Below are 11,426 nucleotides of genomic sequence, written 5' to 3' on the forward strand. Positions count from 1 at the left end.
TGCACGTTGCCGCTGTGAAAGCAGGGGGGTGCAGACGGTCCTGGCGATGCACGGCGAGCCTTCCTCTGCCACGGCAGGGGAAGACAGCGGTGCCGCTGAGCTGCCTTCTCGCACCAGTGATTGTCGTGCACCTCGTTGCTTGCAGCTGCGAAGAAATTGTTTCGGTGCTGCTTTAGAATCTGGGATCTTGACTGCCAAGCCCTGGCAACACAAAGGAGAAGGACATGCTCTCCTCATACGTGTAATACATGTCCTGTGGTGTAGATGGGGTTGGGGTTGAGCCTATGAGAGCACAGAATTTGCAAGTTCTCACCTCTTCCTTCCTTCTCAAGCACTCTCAAACCAGTATGCCGCACGCTCAAAACCAACCACTTCCTTGCAAGCATCTGTACTACCAAGTTTTATGTAATTCAGAACTGCAAAATCACTTTCTCCGGGTACCTTAGTGAGCATCAGTGTGAGATACTCTGAGAAGGGATCCGAGGAGACGTGGCGTTCACTTCCCTGGACAAGCGAGAACCTTATTCTCTCTAAATAAGATGATTATCAAGGGGGTGTTTGTGCCCATTCTTGTTTTTGGGGACTCTCCTTTCCCTTTGCTGCCATGACTCATAAAACTCGTTAAACCAGAGTATGCCTAGCAGGAGAACATTTAATTACATAGCAGTTGCAGGGTAGTGATGGAATTTATGTTTGACAGGCTGACGGCAAGATGGCTTTATCTACAAAGCTGTTTAGATGTCAGTAGAGCCAATTCTGTCCATAAGGCTGGGCAAGCCATACCAGGCACCAAACCGGCAAGGAGGAAGGTAAAATACGTGCCAGGAGCAGGCTCGGGACACTGGTGGTTTGCATAAACAGCCTGAAAACGTGCCTGTCATCACCGCGTCTAGGTCAACGTGTGGAAACATTATCTGGTAAACCAACAGCCTCGCACTGCACAGTGACCTAGATAGGAAATACGATGCAGGGAGGGAGAAGGTGAGACTGTGCACTGTTGTAACACATGGATCAGGTTATTTGCTGCTGCTTTTATCTGGCTATAAGAGTTTAATAGTCAATAAACCACTTGGAAACAGGTTCTGGCCTCCCCCTTCCTTCTCAGGCACTCTCACACGAACACAGCGTGCAGCCAAACCAATCGATGAACAACGTATTTCAGTACTTAGCAAAATATTAACAAAATATTCTGAAAACCACTGTACACATCTCAGCTACGTGTACACTTCAAGAGTACAGCCTTCAGGTTTCTGTGAAGCTGCTCAGAGGGATTACACCAACAGTGGAGTGACTACTCTTCCCTCGTGTGTGTAAACAGATTTGTTTACATGAAAAAACTCCTTCCACTCTGGCCTTTGAGATTGCAGTAGACAATTCAGTTGAAGCAGGCTAGGATAGGCTAGGATGATTTTACTCACTGGAATTAAAAAGCAAAGGGAAGTGTTTGGGAGCTAATGCGTACTACTGTTTGAAATCCCTTCCCATTTGTACATGTTTTGTCACGGCATACTTGAAAGCCATATGTATGACCAAGTAATTTGACATTAGTTTTGGGTTGGGTTTTTTTTTCCTTGTAATTTACCTTATAATTAGCACATTGTATCATACATTCTAGCCCATCTAAGATCAGATTGTTCTGATTTTAAAACTCGACCATAAAACCTTAGCATGCTGAAAGAAGTAAGTACTGTTCTGGCACGGAAAGCACATCTCCCTCACCTTTAAAGAAATTGTATCTGGATGACACTTTCAGGAAGGCAGAGGGATGATGATAATCTTGTAGGGCAATGGCTCAGTGTTCCTATATTATCATTTCCATATTATTTTTATATCAACAAAATAAAGATCTCTCTTAACTCTGAAACTCTGCTGGCAGGAAGAAAAACATTTCAGGATTGCATATCAAAGGTCTTTGAGATCAAATAGTAACTTATCTATAGCCCACTGTGTTCAATATGCAGTCTGTGAGCAGGAAAATGCTTTCATTTTTCATTCTTCTGTAGACAGAATGTTGTCACCCAAATTAGCTTTGTTGGCTCCAAATTACTGTGCTCAGTCAGAATTAAGCCTCTTTTTTATATTTTCAGATTTTTCCCCTAAAATAATCAAACAGGTAATGGAGTATTCCTCTTTCAAATGTATAGTAACCGAGATTTTGATATTGCCAGAGGCTGAGCTATCAGAAGTCAAAGTGAAATTTTTCTTTTTCAATTGCATTTTTAAAGTTATTTATTTTGAAAAAAATACATGAAGCTTGACCCCAGCAAAATTTTTGCCCCACATTTAAACTCTAGATAAATCTTGGAAAATACACTGTAGCTAAATTTTGGAAGACAACACTTTTTAATCTGCTCTCACAATCAAGGGACCTACGTTAATGAAAATGGAGAGTGTTAGGACAGATTTTTCTAGCTTCTGTAGCAATCAGCTGATTTTCTTCTATATTTACATATTTTTTAGAAACAAAGTTCCAAGTGTTTTGCTCTTGGGTCTTACTCCAGAGTTATGTTTGTGATTACTCTGTCACATATTATCTCACTCATGACAGTCCATCAGAGCAATTAAAAAACTTCTACGTGGTAAACTACAGTAATTCTTATGGCATTTATTGCTGTTTTCACTGATCCCAGCGAAAGCATTTTCCCGTTTGTTCCAGAGAGCAAAAGATCTCCTCTTCAGGAGTGTTTCTTGACTGATTGAGGGAATATCAGGTATCTTTCTTTGTCATTTGCAGCTGACGGTCACCGTGGCTGCATTTTCCACTCTGCTGGCAGTACTTTCTGTGTAGGATCTAAAGGAATTTCTCCCTGCACACCCGTTTTGGGGAAGAGCCTTCCATCTTAATTAGCCTCCTCTCGACCTGTCCGCAGACCTCATCTCGCATTCAAGGAGATCCCGGTCCCCTTCCCGGTCCCACCATGCTGCTCCGTAACTCTCCTGCTGCTGCCTTCCTTGCAGTTCGGCACTCCCCTGCAGAACGGCATTGCAAAACCTCCTCGGGGATGAAGACCTCCTCTATTTATAGAGCGCTGAGGCTAGATGAAAATTTCCAGAGAGCTTTCTGGAAGGGCTCCCATCGAGCTGCTCTGAAGGCTTACAAAGGAAAATGAGCTCGCTACCTTGCTTCATAGCTTTGCCCTGCATGTAGCATTCGCTAAACCTTTGCAGTAAAATATATAGTGCACTAGGCAAGCATTTGGGGTTATACATTGGCATTTATGAACCTCTGAAGCTTTCTTCCTGACATGTCTCGTCCATATCTGGATTACAAATGCAGAATCGGAGGCGTGGGGCAGATTCTCTGACATGAACCCACATTCTCAATTGATTTTTATCCTGGGTCTGCAATTCAGTGCTATCTTAAGATAACAGAGAGGGAGAACTGTGTTTAGCTTCGCGCTGTAGTTTTTTCTGAAAAGATTCAGTCTCTTGAGGCCGATATTTTTAAATCGAAAATACGGTTCCATTAACAAATGCACTGCTGAGTGTTGCTCCACAAAGATATGATTCAGCATTTCTTTTCCTCATGTCACAAATGAAATACGGAATATTTCTTAAAATAGGGGAGAAATGGTCACCTTAGCTAAAATAAGGCAGGAGCCAGGCTGGGTACGCAGAGTAGGCATATCCACAAACACACGAGCCTTTGTGTGTATATGAGCTATTTGGCCTCTCACATTGATAAGTTGCTGTTTATTTAAAAAAAAAAAGCAGCAAGCCCTTAACTACTTTTGCCCACAGCACATGGCTTTTATTGGAGGATATGTTTGCATATGGGAGGAGCGTTGCCTCCCACCCAAATTTCAACAACATTTGGTAAATAGGTGAGGATTGAGTCTTTATCTATTCTCTGCCTATCCCCTCCAGTTCAGACTCTATCTATATCACACAGTGAGGAAACTGTAATCTGAGGAACCCTTTTAGGAATCTGTTTTTTAATGAAAACTCCTGAACATGGCCCTAGCATTAGACACAGTCTGAGGTTAACCTCCCCCCAAAACCAACCAATCAACAACAAAAAAACCTCAACTGACAACAACGAAAAAAAGAGAGAATATTGCCAGGGAGAAAATGTAAGCCTAATGAAACAGTAAGGAAAAAAAAGTGAAATCCGTCTCCTGACAAGATAAGCATTATCATCTTCCACTGCACTGTGGGTGGATGAAGAATGTGTAAATTGCTTGCTGACCTGTTTTTTGCTTCTGCATAAAAATGAAAGGCCATTTCTTCTAGTACCAATAAACGCCACCTTATCTCTAGGTCACTAATTAGCTAGCTGGGTGAGCAAGGAACAGGTTCAGGGGTAGCAATTCTAACAGTGACAAACTGACGCAGCACGATAGCAAGACTCAGATACAACCCAGCCCTAATTACAGCTCTGTAGCATGTACTATCACTCCAAGAACAAACCAAAGATGTTAATAATTCATATTCAGCTGTGTGCTTGCACAAACTCCTCATAAGTTTAATTTTCCGGGACCTAATATTTAGGTACTGCTTTGTAAAAGCTCTCCAGCATACAATTCTGGCATTATGTTTTACTGGATCCATTAACAGCATTGTGCCATCTGAATGTCCATTGAAAGAAATAAAATGAATGGTGTCACTTTAGATCATGCAGGGGGAAGAAAACAATTTTTCATATTAATATAGAAATTAAAATTACTATATATCCACTACTAGCATTCCTGGTTTAGTAAATATCTGTCATTGGTATAAGTTGCTTGGGAAGAGCTTTAAAACATGCTGAAATACCTTACTCCGGCATTAGACTAAGAGTATTTGCACAAGGGTTGTTCTTCTTAGCATAGGAAACAAGAAGACACAGAACAACATCAGAATGAGTGTGCATCGATATCACAATTTTTAAGACCACATTTGTTCAGTTCTAAAATCTCAAGAAGTATTTTAATCAACAGACAGAACCTTTCAACTACTAAAACCTGAAAAGAAAAAAAAAAAACAAAACCTTACAAATCGTGAGTCCCTGGCATGCTCTTCACAGCATCAATAGCCTAAAACACCTCTCCCTGCATCCTCAGATAGCAGAACCAGCTGATGCTAGCCATTATCCTGTCTTGGTATAGAACATCCCGCATTTTGGATCTGCTGATTCTCTCAATTCAGAAGTTTCAAAAGGAAAAGCTTCTCTCTCAGTCTCAGAGAAAGTAGAAATGGGTCAAGTTATATAATATGAAGTAAATAAGGGTGAAGTTCCATGACGTGCCTGAGTCAGCTTACCGTTCTGACTTGGGTGGTCCTGCTTTTCTCTCCCTGACTCCTGGCCCTGCTGGTCCACACCCTCTCTTGCACCACATCAAACCACTCGGTAAGCCGATCCAACTCGTTAATCCAACAGAAAACTATTCTCTTGAACTGACTCACCAAAGGGCTTGACAAGCGTGGTGCTAAGGAGCATGCTGCTGGAGGGAGCAGAACCACCCCTTTTGGTGGGCAGCAACTCAACACCGTGACTTAAATGTACCACAGCCGAAGGAAGCGTTGCAGAAGGGCACAAGAAGAGCGCTGATGGCAAACAGAAGGGCACAGAGTAAAAGCCTGCGTCTTCGGGAAGGATTGAAATGCAAGAAAAGGCATCACCAAGCCCTGGGGATGGGGCAGACACTGAGGGGGGGCAATGGCAGGAGAGCAACGGGACACTGCATCTTGACACGCATCAGAGGGCTGCACGGGAACACACCGGCGCTGTCCTGGCAGAAGGGGGAACGGGGAGTGCAGGAGAACACGGTGCTGAGCTGTACTGAGTCCATCTGGAACACGACAGCTCTTCAGGGTTCAGGCTCAGAATGCTTGTGTGCGTGTCTGCAGCCAGCCCTGGCAAAGGTGAGCTCTTCAGGACACATGTGCTATCTTGATAGTTTAACAAAACATGAGCTATAATATTGTATCCCCATTGTTCAAGAAAAGGGGGAGGACACCATTGTTCACTTGGCAAACAAACAAAAATGAAGCCTGTCCCAATTCTTCTCGAGAAATTGCTTTGTCAAAAAAAAAATCAACCCCCTAAGTCTTATTGAGGAATAACACCTAGTCGGTCTTATCAGCTCAAAAATTCCCTATTATCTTTTCCTTCCTCTCTTAAATTACTGCGACAGGTTTCTTATTTCATTGCAGCAAACGTTTTAAGCTTGCTGTTGTCTTAGAATCTCTCTTACTGGTACAACTACCTCAATAAGAAACAGAATTTAGAGATACCAGAAATTGTGCTAGCCAGCTGGAGAAAGGGAAAAGAAACTGCATCTTCACCCAAAGATAAAATGTCCAGTCTTTTAACAAATACATCTTTATGGCATCAGGAACAGTTCGAGTTCCTCCCTTGAGCTCTGGGTAATAGTTACTAGGGAATCAGGAAAAAAAAAGCGGAGACTGTAACTCATTAAATAGCAGGATATATTGTAATGCATGAGCTGAGGCGCTCTCAAGCTTCCCAAACCAAGGGGCACAGAGCAAACTGTCCTTCTTGCCCACACCCCAGGGCATCCCTGTTCTCTTTTCCAAATACGACACCAGGCACTGGCAGAAGAGAGAACTACGTGCCTGGCAGCTGAAAGACGAGGGAAGAGAAAATATGATGTGCAATAAATCAGGTACGTGCAAAATAATCATGGCAGGCCACATCATCGTAACACTGCTCGGCATTGTTTCCACCTTGATGATCTTTCAGCATGTCACGATGCTGAATCATGATGACACAGGGGCAGGAAGCACATATCAGATTCAAAGTGAAAAGGTCATGTTTTGCTTGTGGCCCTACGAAGCACTGGAGAGACTTTCTTTACGTTGGAGTCCCTTGTTCTCACGCTGGGAAGACTTGTCTCCACCAAAATAGAGAAAAGCTTCCGGAGCAGTCCAGATAAATTTGACCTACATACAGATAAAACAGGAATTTTTTCTTTTTCTCCCCCCCCCCCCAAACTTCTTATCGCTGTATCAGTGCATGGATTTCAAATAGTGTTTAAAAAATGTTCTTTAAAAGTAACTTTCTGTCCATAACTGGACTTTAAGCACCCTGAGGGCCTGCTGGCTTGCTTAAGTTGAGGCCAAAAATGTACATAATTGTCAATCTTTAGCAAGTCAGGGAGTTTTTTTCTAACCAAAGCCAGAAATACTCCCTCTGGAGAAACCTCACAAACAATGTGGAACAAGCTTTTGAACTTTCCATGGTACAAAGTTTAAAATGAGGACAAAACTGGAATGAGTCAGTCTTGAATATTTTCTAAGCTCAGCTGCATTTCCATAGCTTTACAGATAGAGACATCTGGTAGCAGCATTTTCATTTAAAAAAAATAAAAAGGACATTGTCTTGTTCTTCACTAGTGTAATTAATCTTTCTTTAAATATGAAAAAATTAATAAAGTAGTCAAATATTTTAATATGTATAAATCTCTCTGGATCAACCCTAACCATATTTTTGGTATAATAAAAATAGGCTATATTCCCAGAGAAGCAAATGCATATCATTTCAGACAGGTTCAGGGACAGCAAAAACAATTTTAGTTGAAGAGCCCGGAGGAATCCCGCAATATTAAACACAATATTAAACACAAGTTTACACAAAGTAATTGAGAATACTTCTCCTTATAATTTAGCCCAACCCTTATAATCTCAGATTATAATGCAAGGTTTTTCCTTTAAACATTACACCATTATGCTATTCAGTGATAAACAACCAAATTATTCTGTTACTTTAATTTCAGCAGAAACTTTTAGGGAAACTCTACGATGGCATCAACAAGCACTAAGCGGGATGGGAGGCGGTCCAGGGTTTATTTTCAGGGCTCTGAGCCCGACCCTCCGTTGTCCCAAGGGCTGTGTGCCACTTCATACTGTGACAGGAGAATATCAAACTCTTGGTCTATCAGAGAGCTGAAGCCTGGATCCTGAAAACTGCTGAGACCCCTTAGCTTGTGCTGGCCACGGAGTGACTTGATGGGACCCTGCAGTCGGTCGTGTGCTTCTCTGTAATGGTCCGGCGCTAGCACAGCCAGTCAATAACCCCACACCTTCCTGATCACCTCTAATGGGTGACCCTTTCCTCGCTCTGCAGAAACAGGGGGGCAGGGGAGGTATCGGGGAGAGGAATAAACCACGCCAAGAGCATGCATTCGACAAAGGAGTACTTCCACAGCCCTGTGGATGTACTTTGTACAGTTTGTCCTGTTTAGAAAGGAAGTGAGTTTAACAGAGAATCCAACTCAGACAAACAGTACTCTAGTTTTATTTGGAAAAGCTGCAAACCTGTTACAGTTCACTTGCTAGTATGAAAAGCAAGCTTGAAAAATGCCACTGTTGAGATCAGTGAATAGTGGTTTAAGTGGAGTAAGAGCAGTCAGGCTGAATAACACAGTGGAGTGGTGTGGAGGGAAAGAGAGCAAATGCTACAGGCCCCCAAGTTCTGAATTTTAATCGTGACGCTATCGTGGACACACATGTGTCTGACTGACACCTTGCGCTACCAGCTCAGGAGCATGTGTAGCTTCCAAGTGGCCTTCTGGCAGCAGTGAAAAACTTAGCCTGGAGTTCCAGGGACTTTTTTCCTGTTCACAGCGAAACTATCTGAAGATGAGATTACTTTTTTATTTAAACTTTATTCCTAAGCTGATTTTGTTCTGTGAATTAAAATTCCCTAATCTTATTATTCTGTATTCCCCCCCTCGCCCGGGGCTTCAAAGATTCCTTTTTGGTTGCTTATACAACCTTACTGCTGCAGTACTCAATATATAAAGCATGGTATAAATGCAGCTATTATTACTACTTAATGAAAACAGAGAAGTTATTCATTGACCAACCCTTTTTTTTTTTTTTTTTGCATTTCTAATAAACATATGCGATCCATATCTAAGTGGTGACAAAAAACTGTGACCTTGCATCCTCATCATGACTGGTATTAAAAGACTTTTCATCTGCATTCTCTGCAAAGCAGTATGTCTCATCATTACCTAGTCACCAGTCAAGTTCTTTTCCAACATTCACTGACACGGAGAAGAAATTAGCTATCTTGGAAATGCCACATTAAGGAGCAAGTGAAGAGTAACCAGCAGAAAAGAAAGAGGAGGAAGTCCCTTCCCCCTCAGTTTTGGCAACCGTCATGTTGGTCATTTTGCTTTGTATACCGTATGCTGGCTTTTCATCGTGCTTTGTCCTTACGCTCTCTTTTAAGGAACAAGCTCTTTGGCAATGAATAGAGTCTTTATATGCTTGGAAAACATTTCTAGCATGTTGTAGACACTATTGTAATATAAATACTCATTGTCTTCCAGAGTTTCCTTACCACCACCACCACTCTTTCTGCAGCTTTGTCACTGGACAACAACCTTCATTAAACTGTTTTGTGCCTCTGGTGAAGTGCTGTAATCATAAAATACGGCAAATGCTTCACATACCCGAAGGTGGATTTTGTTGAACTTGGTATTTCTGTTGACCATGCTGGGGAAGAGTATGTCAAGACATTACCAAATGTAAAAACCAAGACCAAGACCTTTAATTGCATCCCAAAAGACAGGTGGGAAAGAACAAAAGACTTTTGAAGCCAAATTAGCCCATTAATTAGTAACTATCATTAGGTTTTAGCCAGGCACCATATTTGTACCTTGGTCTTTTTCTTATTTGTTTCATAGTTGGACTATTGAGTTTAGGGTCTGTGACTTTCATCTCCATTATGTTTGCTGAAGGAGTATGCAACAAATGCAAAAGGTTTTTAACTCTTCAGTTTCTTTCTGGCAGAACGTCATTGTTTGCATTTCTCAAGTTTTTGAAAATAACAACCTTGACTCTCTTCTCATTTAGCTCGGTTTAACAATGCTGCAAGCCCAAGGAATTCAGCTGCGTTAATCTCAGTTTAAAGCAAGCCAGAGGAATGCCTAGCCTAATATTTCCGACATACCTCATATACCTGTAGTTAAAGAACAACTCTCATTAAACCTAGATTTAAAATCTGTCCACTTTATGTTCTGAATTTAAAACTTGTTTTTGACCCACTTCCTTCTGCCTCTGCCACTGTATTTTCCTCCCTTTAAGGGCAATGAACAAAGAAATTACTAATCTGCAACTCTATCTGTTTTTAGTTCCCAGCTTTTCCAGTTCATTTGGCTTATTTTTTTTTTTTTTTTAATTCAGCCTTGGAGCTCGCTGATCACACTCACCTTGAAATCTCATCCTTTGGGCTTTCATGACCTTGTCCTCTCAGGATTCCTTCTGTCTTTCTAATAATTCACCCTGTTTTTCCTCCTCATTTTCTGTGTATGTACCACAGGCGTCTGTAGCCTTGGCACACTGTGTTTCTCTTTTTACATCCTTCACGTAGTACACGCAGTGCCCAACATTCCTCCAAGTCCTATTGCTATGTCAATTAATTCTGAATTCAGTGCCATATAGAGAGATGATAAGAAACAAACCATTTTAATTGCGTACATAAAGCCGTCTCACTGTAATACAAGTATATTACAGCCTTAAGCTTCACAACAGCCTGCGAGGAGCAAAAGCATTACTATTCCTCTTCTGCAGTGGTGAAGAAAAACCGACTTGTCAAAATCACACAGAAGTCTGCGGCAGCCTATGGGTTACCAACCAGAGGATCCATTTCACCCTTCTACCTCCAGATCTGTATATTGGCTCATGTATTTGACACTTTGTGGACTGTAGAACGGATTCGCTTAACTTAAGAGGCTGTGCACACCAACTGCAGGCGCTGCCTCTCACCAGCCCAGCCCAGGGAGCACACACTTGCTGCCTGTTCACCAAATGGTTCTCCCGGGGGGGGTGGGCAGGAGAATCCCCCAGCCCGGGAGGAGTCCTTGCTCCGGCTTACCACGAGGCTCTGAGGCATCGACCACCATGTTGGGCTGTATCGCAGGAAATCGTAGAAAACACTCCGCTTCCCTAACATCTACCACAAGCAAGCAAAGCCACGGTTAAGCCGGATCGATCGGAGCTTACGCATCACCTCAGAGGAGTCCCGGTCCTCATGTGGCTTCTGACAGCCGACGTGACTGCGCCGGGCCCTTCGTCCTTCCACCGGCGCGGCTCTGCCAAACCAACTTCCTTTTTCCTGTCAGGGGCTTTGCCATGTTGATCACGGCGCTGGCCCCAGCTCCTGGCCTCTCCTCCTTTCAGAGGCCACATCACCTGCTCCTTCTTCCTGCTTTTTGCTTTTTTAACCGGCCTGACTCCGGCCTTTGTTACCGCCGGGCTAGGTGGGACAGAAGCCACAGGTTATTTAGGAGGGAGCCAGCGCGCATCCCCCTCTGCCAGCTATCCGGCGGGGATATTTTGGGGCCTTACGGGAGTGACAACACCTGGCCCTCCGCTGTGGCCGGGTGCCGCCGCCACCCTCCCTGTCACTCGCGGCGCCACAGCGCCCGGCTTCCATGTCAGCCCGGCTCCCCTCCTGCTCCTCGGTGCCCCCG

This window comes from Haliaeetus leucocephalus, unplaced genomic scaffold, assembly GCF_000737465.1.
Source record: "Haliaeetus leucocephalus isolate CR32 unplaced genomic scaffold, Haliaeetus_leucocephalus-4.0 Scaffold162, whole genome shotgun sequence".
Taxonomy (NCBI): domain Eukaryota; kingdom Metazoa; phylum Chordata; class Aves; order Accipitriformes; family Accipitridae; genus Haliaeetus; species Haliaeetus leucocephalus.